Here is an 11519-nt window from a genome sequence, read left to right as displayed (position 1 = left end):
GCTCCGATTTCAGAAGCGTCGACCTCAACCTGAAAAGGAAGAGCAACATCAGGCTGACGCAACACAGGGGCGGAAGAAAAGCGGCGCTTAAGCTCCCGAAAGGCCTCCACAGCAGCAGGGGACCAATCAGCAACATCAGCACCCTTCTTAGTCAAATCAGTCAATGGTTTAACAACATCAGAAAAACCAGCAATAAATCGACGATAAAAGTTAGCAAAGCCCAAAAATTTCTGAAGACTCTTAAGAGAAGAGGGTTGCGTCCAATCACAAATAGCCTGAACCTTGACAGGATCCATCTCGATGGAAGAGGGGGAAAAAATATATCCCAAAAAGGAAATCTTTTGAACCCCAAAAACGCACTTAGAACCCTTCACACACAAGGAATTAGACCGCAAAACCTGAAAAACCCTCCTGACCTGCTGGACATGAGAGTCCCAGTCATCCGAAAAAATCAAAATATCATCCAGATACACAATCATAAATTTATCCAAATAATCACGGAAAATGTCATGCATAAAGGACTGAAAGACTGAAGGGGCATTTGAAAGACCAAAAGGCATCACCAAATACTCAAAGTGGCCCTCGGGCGTATTAAATGCGGTCTTCCACTCATCCCCCTGCTTAATTCGCACCAAATTATACGCCCCACGGAGATCTATCTTAGAGAACCACTTGGCCCCCTTTATGCGAGCAAACAAATCAGTCAGCAGTGGCAACGGATATTGATATTTAACCGTGATTTTATTCAAAAGCCGATAATCAATACACGGTCTCAAAGAGCCATCTTTCTTAGCCACAAAGAAAAAACCGGCTCCTAAGGGAGATGATGAAGGACGAATATGTCCCTTTTCCAAGGACTCCTTTATATATTCTCGCATAGCAGCATGTTCAGGCACAGACAGATTAAATAAACGACCCTTAGGGTATTTACTACCCGGAATCAAATCTATGGCACAATCGCACTCCCGGTGCGGAGGTAATGAACCAAGCTTAGGTTCTTCAAAAACGTCACGATATTCAGTCAAGAATTCAGGAATCTCAGAGGGAATAGATGATGAAATGGAAACCACAGGTACGTCCCCATGCTTCCCCTTACATCCCCAGCTTAACACAGACATAGCTTTCCAGTCAAGGACTGGGTTATGAGATTGCAGCCATGGCAATCCAAGCACCAACACATCATGTAGGTTATACAGCACAAGAAAGCGAATAATCTCCTGATGATCCGGATTAATCCGCATAGTTACTTGTGTCCAGTATTGTGGTTTATTACTAGCCAATGGGGTGGAGTCAATCCCCTTCAGGGGTATAGGAGTTTCAAGAGGCTCCAAATCATACCCACAGCGTTTGGCAAAGGACCAATCCATAAGACTCAAAGCGGCGCCAGAGTCGACATAGGCATCCGCGGTAATAGATGATAAAGAACAAATCAGGGTCACAGATAGAATAAACTTAGACTGTAAAGTGCCAATTGAAACAGACTTATCAAGCTTCTTAGTACGCTTAGAGCATGCTGATATAACATGAGTTGAATCACCGCAATAGAAGCACAACCCATTTTTTCGTCTTAAATTCTGCCGTTCACTTCTGGACAGAATTCTATCACATTGCATATTCTCTGGCGTCTTCTCAGTAGACACCGCCAAATGGTGCACAGGTTTGCGCTCCCGCAGACGCCTATCGATCTGGATAGCCATTGTCATGGACTCATTCAGACCCGCAGGCACAGGGAACCCCACCATAACATCCTTAATGGCATCAGAGAGACCCTCTCTGAAATTCGCCGCCAGGGCGCACTCATTCCACTGAGTAAGCACAGCCCATTTACGGAATTTCTGGCAGTATATTTCAGCTTCGTCTTGCCCCTGAGATAGGGACATCAAGGCCTTTTCCGCCTGAAGCTCTAACTGAGGTTCCTCATAAAGCAACCCCAAGGCCAGAAAAAACGCATCCACATTGAGCAACGCAGGATCCCCTGGAGCCAATGCAAAAGCCCAATCCTGAGGGTCGCCCCGGAGCAAGGAAATCACAATCCTGACCTGCTGAGCAGGATCTCCAGCAGAGCGAGATTTCAGGGACAAAAACAACTTGCAATTATTTTTGAAATTTTGAAAGCAAGATCTATTCCCCGAGAAAAATTCAGGCAAAGGAATTCTAGGTTCAGATATAGGAACATGAACAACAAAATCTTGTAAATTTTGAACTTTCGTGGTGAGATTATTCAAACCTGCAGCTAAACTCTGAATATCCATTTTAAACAGGTGAACACAGAGCCATTCCAGGATTAGAAGGAGAGAGAGAGAGAGAAAGGCTGCAATATAGGCAGACTTGCAAGAGATTCAATTACAAGCACACTCAGAACTGAAGGGAAGGGGAAAAAAAAAAAAAAATCTTCAGCAGACTTCTCTTTTCTCTCCTTTCTCTGTCAATTAATTTAACCCTTTTTTGGCCGGTCAAACTGTTATGGTTCTCAATGGCAAGAGAACATAGCCCAGCAAACATAAGTACTAGCTCTTGGAAGGATGGAAACTAAACTGACCATGAACTAAACCTGCCGCACAACTAACAGTAGCCGGGTAGCGTTGCCTACGTTTTTTATCCCTAGACGCCCAGCGCCGGCCGGAGGACTAACTAATCCTGGCAGAGGAAAATATAGTCCTGGCTCACCTCTAGAGAAGTTTCCCCGATAGGCAGACAGAGGCCCCCACATATATTGGCGGTGATTTTAGATGAAATGACAAACGTAGTATGAAAATAGGTTTAGCAAAATTGAGGTCCGCTTACTAGATAGCAGGAAGACAGAAAGGGCACTTTCATGGTCAGCTGAAAACCCTATCAAAATACCATCCTGAAATTACTTTAAGACTCTAGTATTAACTCATAACATCAGAGTGGCAATTTCAGATCACAAGAGCTTTCCAGACACAGAAACGAAACTACAGCAGTGAACTGGAACAAAATGCAAAAACAAACGAGGACTAAAGTCCAACTTAGCTGGGAGTTGTCTAGCAGCAGGAACATGCACAGAAAGGCTTCTGATTACAATGTTGACCGGCATGGAAGTGACAGAGGAGCAAGGTTAAATAGCGACTCCCACATCCTGATGGAAACAGGTGAACAGAGGGGATGATACACACCAGTTCAATTCCACCAGTGGCCACCGGGGGAGCCCAAAATCCAATTTCACAACAGGCTCCTGCAGTGCATCACTGAGAGGTTACTGTAGTTCACTGGTCTCATTTTATGGCAATTGCTGCGTGAGAACTTTCTCACACAGCAGTGCCAAAAGTGAGACTAGGGACTATTTTTTACAGTGGCGGAGGAATACAGTGCGGAAGGATACCTCCCTCCCGTCATTGTATTCCTGGAGCCCCTAGAGAGCGGTCGCATCAGCTGATTCTGCTGCTCTCCATGGGAGATCGTCATGGGACACTCGTGGATTTCTGCGGATCAGTGAGTATATTGTTTGTTATTTTAATATTTTTTACAGGTGACACTGGCTTCGGGGATCAAAGTGACAAGTGATGGTGAGTATGTACTCTGTTATATGTACTGTATGTCTATATGTATGTATTGTATGTAATGTATGAATGTATTGTATGTAGTATGTATGTATGTTGTATGTATGTAGTATGTTGTATGTATGTAGTATGTATGCAGTATGTATGTAGTATGTATGTAGTATGTATGTAGTATGTATGTTGCATGTATGTTGTATGTATGTGGTATGATGTATGTATGTTGTAGGTATGTAGTATGTTGTATGTATGTATGTATGTATGCAGTACTGTATGCATGTAGTATATAGTATGTTGTATGTATGTTTGTGGGGTTTTTTTACATTCAACACATTAGCCGGATGATGGGACTACTACTGTCCCATCATTGGCTAATGTGTCAATCACTGTCATTGTAGCAGGCATAGCCCGATGGGACTTGTAGTCCCATGGGACGATGCCTGCACACACACACACACACACACACAAAGACACCCAGCGGCCCGCACAGACCCCCGGCAGCCCGCACAGACCCCCGGCAGCCCCGCACAGACCCCCGGCAGGCCCGCACAGATCCCTGACAGGCCCGCACAGACCCCCCGGCAGCCCGCACAGACCCCCGGCAGGCCACACAGACATGCACAGTTTCCGCCCACGCACTGGCCACACTCTTCACCCCTCCCGAACTGGATGTGCCCACACTACACAGGCCCTTCATTGGGTGATTCATGTGTCAATCACAAGCATTGTGCAAGGGTTGATTTTCATTCTGATATTTGTGTCCCATTGACTTGCATTGGTCTCCGGCGATATCCGATATTTTTGGGGTATCGGTCCGATCCAATCCGATCCGATATTTCCCGATATCGGAAGGTATCGCTCAACACTAATCATGGAATAATATAAGTAGTATAAAGGGGGCACCACGGTTCGTGGGATCACATAAAGACCTAAAATTAACTGGTAAAACAGAAAAGAAGAAACAGACTAGGTCTATAGTATAAAGGATCACCACACACCAATATAGCTATAATAGTAGAGACACAACTTTATTCAAACAACAATAAATATATAGCAAACCACATACATATGTTAAAAACAATTAAAAAGGCATATACTTTGCCATTCAACAAAAACCCACAATAGGGTTAGTAGCCCACACTGTAGTCACTAAATAAATATATATAGTGGTTATCTTAATACGTCCAAGACTGCATAGACAGCATATCCTTGTTTTACAAATAGCCAATTGTAGTGCAAAATACCTGCAAGCCCTATAGGCGAATGTGCAGAAATGGGGGTTAATAAAGTGCTTAATACATACACCCCACTAAATGCATCCATATACCCCAACCACCAATAAAAGGGCAGGTATATAGCAACATGGCTAAGAGAAAGATTGTAAATATAAATAATAAAGAAGCCACAAAGGGCTACTCAGATCACCGGTCTACTAAGCAGTTTAGCATACATAAAAGAAGATAAAGCCAAATGGCCAACAGATAGCATAACCACTTGATGGTAAACTGGCATACAATTACCAAAGAGTCCAGCAACCCCTAATACGCGGTTAAATCCTGCAGCTGGACTGACTCTAAGTGTGGGCTACACAAATGCCCATCGAGTGTCGCCACCTGCTGGTGGCTTCGTCAGGGGTCACCAGCCACGACGAAGCCACCAGCAGGTGGCGACACGCGTTGGGCATTTGTGTAGCCCACACTTAGTCAGTCCAGCTGCAGGATTTAACCGCGTATTAGGGGTTGCTGGACTCTTTGGTAATTGTATGCCAGTTTACCATCAAGTGGTTATGCTATCTGTTGGCCATTTGGCTTTATCTTCTTTTATGTATGCTAAACTGCTTAGTAGACCGGTGATCTGAGTAGCCCTTTGTGGCTTCTTTATTATTTATATTTACAATCTTTCTCTTAGCCATGTTGCTATATACCTGCCCTTTTATTGGTGGTTGGGGTATATGGATGCATTTAGTGGGGTGTATGTATTAAGCACTTTATTAACCCCCATTTCTGCACATTCGCCTATAGGGCTTGCAGGTATTTTGCACTACAATTGGCTATTTGTAAAACAAGGATATGCTGTCTATGCAGTCTTGGACGTATTAAGATAACCACTATATATATTTATTTAGTGACTACAGTGTGGGCTACTAACCCTATTGTGGGTTTTTGTTGAATGGCAAAGTATATGCCTTTTTAATTGTTTTTAACATATGTATGTGGTTTGCTATATATTTATTGTTGTTTGAATAAAGTTGTGTCTCTACTATTATAGCTATATTGGTGTGTGGTGATCCTTTATACTATAGACCTAGTCTGTTTCTTCTTTTCTGTTTTACTAATCATGGAATAATAAGGTAGCTATCAGGCCGGCGTCACACTCGGTGTAAGACAATACGGTCCGTTTTTTACGTCCGTACTACGGCCGTAATACGGAGAAATGTTCCCAAAATAGTGATCCGTAGTCAGGGTGTGTCAGCGTATTTTGCGCATGGCATCCTCGGTATGTAATCCGTATGGCATCCGTACTGCGAGATTTTCGCGCAGGCTTGCAAAACCGACATCTAATGGATTTATGTGCTCAAATGTTAGGGAAAACATTTATACAGTATATATATATGTATATATATATGTCATTGAGACACATATATATATATTCTGTATTTAGATTTCATTCAGCGCGATCTATGTGAACAGCCGGTAATTCAATTGCCGGCTTTTCATTTCTCCTGCACAAACCCGACATGATATGAGACATGATTACATACAGTAAACTATCTCATATCCCCTTTTTTTTGCATATTCCACACTACTAATGTTAGTAGTGTGTATGTGCAAAATTTCAGCGCTGTAGCTGCTAAAATAAAGGGTTAAATGGCGGAAAAAATTGGCGTGGGCTCCCACGCAATTTTCTCCGCCAGAGCGGTAAAGCCAGTGACTGAGGGCAGATATTAATAGCCAGGAGAGGGTCCATGGTTATTGGCCCCCCGTGGCTAAAAACATCTGCCCCCAGCCACCCCAGAAAAGGCACATCTGGAAGATGCGCCTATTCTGGCACTTGGCCACTCTCTTCCCACTCCCTGTAGCGGTGGGATATGGGGTAATGAAGGGTTAATGCCACCTTGCTATTGTAAGGTGACATTAAGCCAGATTAATAATGGAGAGGCGTCAATTATGTCACCTATCCATTATTAATCCAATTGTAGGAAAGGGTTAAAAAACACACACACACATGATTAAAAAGTATTTTAATGAAAGAAACAAACAGGTTGTTTTAATAATTTATTGCTCGCTCAATCCATCAGCAACACCCTCGCTTGGCAAAATAATAAACGCACAAGATACATACCCTCTGTTGAACCGTCACGTCCCACGAGGTAATCCATAGGAAGGGGTTAAAATAATTTACAAGCAGGAGCCCTGCAAAGGCAGCTGTGCTCGTGCCTGTAATTCCCCGGAGAATGAATGAAATGTAGGTCATTGACCTACATTTCCTTCAGTCGCGGTGATGCGCCCCCTGGTGGATGTCCTCATATGACCTGGAGCGTGGGAAAAAGTTCCCAGGCTGCAGTTCATGAGAACATCCACCAGAGGGCGCATCACCGCGACTGAATGTAAGTATAGATCACTGCTTTCCTTTCAGCACCCGGGGGATTACAGGCACGAGCGAGTGGTTTATTGCAGCTCGTGCCTGTAATATTAGTTAACCCCTTCAGATGGATTACCTCGTTGGACGTGATCTGACATCAGAAGGTATGTATCTTGTGCGTTTATTATTTTGCCAAGCGAGGGTGTTGCTGATGGATTGAGCGAGCAATAAATTATTAAAACAACCTGTTTGTTTCTTTCATTAAAATACTTTTTAATAATGTGTGTGTGTGTTTTTTAACCCTTTCCTACAATTGTGTTAATAATGGATAGGTGTCATAATTGACGCCTCTCCATTATTAATCTGGCTTAACGTCACCTTACAATAGCAAGGTGGCATTAACCCTTCATTACCCCATATCCCACCGCTACAGGGAGTGGGAAGAGAGTGGCCAAGTGCCAGAATAGGTGTATCTTCCAGATGTGCCTTTTCTGGGGTGGCTGGGGGCCGATGTTTTTAGCCACGGGGGGCCAATAACCATGGACCCTCTCTAGGCTATTAATTTCTGCCCTCAGTCACTGGCTTTACCATTCCGGCGGAGAAAATTGCGCGGGAGCCCACGCCAATTTTTTCCGCCATTTAACCCTTTGTTTTAGCAGCTACAGCGCTGAAATTTTGCACATACACACTACTAACATTAGTAATGTGGAATATGCAAAAAAAAAGGGGATATGAGATGGTTTACTGTATGAAAACCATGTCTCATATCATGTCGGGTTTGTGCAGGAGAAATGAAAAGCCGGCAATTGAATTACCGACTTTTCACTAACACCGCTGCGTATTTCTCGCAAGTCACACTGCTGGTCAGTGTGGAATCCGTATTTTTCTCGCCCCCATAGACTTTCATTGGCGATTTTTTTGCGCAATACGGTGACAAACGCAGCATGCTGCGATTTTGTACGGCCGTAGAAAGCCGTATAATACTGAACCGTAATATACGGCTAATAGGAGCAGCCCCATTGAGAATAATTGTGCCGTTTATTTTGCGAGTTTTACGGACGTAGTTTATGCGCTCATACGTCCGTAAAACTCGCCAGTGTGACGCCGGCCTAAAAAAACAGTATTTTAGGGAGACCACAGGGGTGGTTCACCCAGGATCCAAAGGCTATGGATTTGCAAAATTTCCACTGTTAAATGAGTGGCGACAGCAAGCGTTCCCTCTTAAACCATTACAGTGAGTTTCCTCCCAGCTCTGCCATGCAGAGCGCTGCAGTAGAGATTTGCCATCAGCTGTGCTCTGTAAAGAATAAGACCAAGATGACAAGTCTCTCAATATAATGGAGTGAGCTTTGTCATCTTGGTCATTGCCTGTGCAGAGTGCAGCAGCTGAAGACAAACTCATTTTGAACTTCTGCACTCTGCATAAGCATCGACTAAGATGACAGAAGATTAGAAGAATAGCAGCTAATGAATGAAGACAGCATTGAATAATTTTGTTACGCAGAGCCATTTTTTTTAACACTTTTTATAACCCTAGTTAGGGACATAGCTAGTGCTATGCTTAGGGCCAATATTAGGTTTAGGATTAGAAATGGGACTAAGGTTTGAGTTAGACTTAGGTCTAGGGTTAGGCAGGGTTCACGTTGCGTCAATGGCAATGCGCTGACGGCATCCGTTACACAGTGGCACTAACGCTATGTAACGGATGCGTTAGCGCACCCATTGACTGCCATTATGTAGCGCATTGTTAACGCATGTCATAATCGGCATGCGTTAGCGATATGCCATCATTCTGTGATGGATCCTTGGACATGGTCTGCTGTGCTTCCGGGTCCGTCACCGATAGCGCAGGTGGAGCATCTGCGCTATCGTGATCGCATAACGTGATCTTTAAAGCGCACTAGCGTTGGTGCAGTCCGTTTAACGCATGCGTTGAAAGGACTGCACCAACAGAATGTGAACCTAGCCTTAGGCTTAGATCTTAAAGATAGGGCTAGTTTAATAAAATAACTTATAAAAAAGTAATAAAATATAAAGTGTAAAAAAATATATTATAACTTATACATTTTTAGTTTTAACTAGTGATGGGCGAGCACTAAAATGCTCGGGTGCTCGTTACTTGGGTCGCGCAAATTGGAATACTCGGTTACTCGACCCGAGCAACGAGCCCAATGTAAGTCTATGGCAGACCCGAGTATTTTTACCCCGACAAACAATTTTTTCCAAGATTCATATCATTTTTCCCGGTGCCACGAAAAAACACACTAAAATGAAACCAAAACGGATTTTGCTGGGAAATATGTTAAGGTACATCCTTTGCAGGTTAATGACTTGCCTGTAAGGCCAAATTATTAACCCCAGACCGAAATGTTCCTCCTCCACTTGGGCTTAGTTCAGACGCAGCGTTTTTCAACTTTAATATTGATTTCAACCACTACAAATGCATTCACTGGGAAATGTCATTGTAAGATTTAACACCCCTAGCTGGCCATGTGGCATGTGACACATAAGCAGACCCATCTTGTTTCATTTTTGAAGGAGGGATTCATCAGGCGGCATTAATCTTCTTAAAGGGCCATTATTAAACAGTGGGTCTCCTAAACTGTTGTAGCCTATGCTGTGAGTGGATGGGCTGCCAAGAATTACAACACAACCCAGTACCCCTTTCATAAGATGTCCAGGAGGGCCTCCTGAAAAAATGTTGCATTGAATGCAAGGCCAGCCTTGCTACCAATTCATATGCACCCCAATAAGCCTTTGAACCCACATACAGTATGGGCCCAGGAAAATCCACTTCACAATATTCATTTTGTATTCCCATACTCCTTTGTTTACACAGTGACAGCAATGTCTGCCCTGCTGCATAGTCATATGAAACCCATTACACCTTTGAACCCACATACAGTATGGGCCCAGGAAAATCCACTTCACAATATTCATTTTGTACTCCCGTACTCCTTTGTTTACACAGTGACAGCAATGTCTGCCCTGCTGCATAGTCATATGCACCCCATTACGCCTTGTAACCCACATACTGGATGGGCCCAGGAAAATCCACTTCACAATATGCATTTTGTACATCCATAAGTCGCCAATGATAGACATAAAAGGTCTAAGTTAAGTTAATCAACCCAAGTGATTATTAATGGGGCTTCAGTGCAAGAATTCCAACATATAAAAGTAAATGGCATTTCCATGCTAAAAAAATTAATTGCACCTCCATGCAAAGTATGCTTTTTCTCCACAGAAATACTTGAAGATAATTATATTTTTTTTCGACTGTTATTGTATCAGATAAAAAAAATATTGTTGCTTCCCTGAAATCGTCTTCTGATGGAAAATAAAAGCATTCAGTGAACTGTTAAACTGCAGGCAAAGATCGTACATTGCAAGATGGTGGACGTTAAACAAGGCATGGTACCAAAAGTTTTTTTTCAAATGTCAGAAAAGTGCGTTCTTACCCTACCAAATCCATTTCTCAATGTTCAAATAAAAAATCACATATAAAAACACACAGAGTTAAGGAGGACTGACTGCAAGGAAAAAAAAGGAAAGAATCTGTATCTCTTCCACCAAAACTTGCTAACACTTCAGAGTTGTGGCTGATAAAAATATCACCAATTAGTCCAAAAGCGAGTGAAACAGATTACTTTAAATCCTTGCAAGACTATAAAGTTTACTAATGTGACACAAAATGATGTCTGTTTTCAGTTAAGCTTTTGAGAATACCCAACAATGCAGTCTGAATGATGGGATTGGAGACAGGAGACTGTTACTTTGAAAAAAAAATTGTGTCCCATGAAACCTCAAGCTGTCAAACCCTTTCTTGGTTTTCAAATGGTAATGGAATCTGACACTATGTTGAGAGCAGGATGCATTACATTGAAGGAATCAATGTTTTGTATTTTTAATGGTATGATGGTTCCCTCTTTGCAGAATTATTTACAGGAGAATTTGGCAATTTTATTTGCCAAGTTTTTAACACTAAGGTCCAGATACTGCTTTAAAGAAGGCTAATACTTGCAATACAACACAATTTTATTTCAAAGTACAAAATTCAAGGAATAGTATGATTGAATAGTATGAGTGCGTACACTTTTGTATATGTTAACATAAAAAGGTTAAGTACATATAAGAATTAAATACATATAATGATTAAGTATATATAAAGATTAACTACATACAGTATACTTACATCATCACCAAGAGGCTTTTAAACATCATCAGTCTGGAATATCAGAGAAGCAACACCAAGACAGAGAACCCATGGGAGATTCGCTACACTGCATGGGCGTCCCCAATTACGCAGGTATGAGCACACTGTACAGGTACCCCAGTTTTTGCATCTGTCTTAGTCATGTTTATCTGGTCTTATATAGTGATTTACACTATGTAGTAACTCTAGTTTCACCCAGCACT

This window comes from Ranitomeya variabilis, chromosome 5, assembly GCF_051348905.1.
Source record: "Ranitomeya variabilis isolate aRanVar5 chromosome 5, aRanVar5.hap1, whole genome shotgun sequence".
In the NCBI taxonomy this organism is placed as follows: Eukaryota; Metazoa; Chordata; class Amphibia; order Anura; family Dendrobatidae; genus Ranitomeya; species Ranitomeya variabilis.
This window is presented reverse-complemented; position numbering follows the sequence as displayed.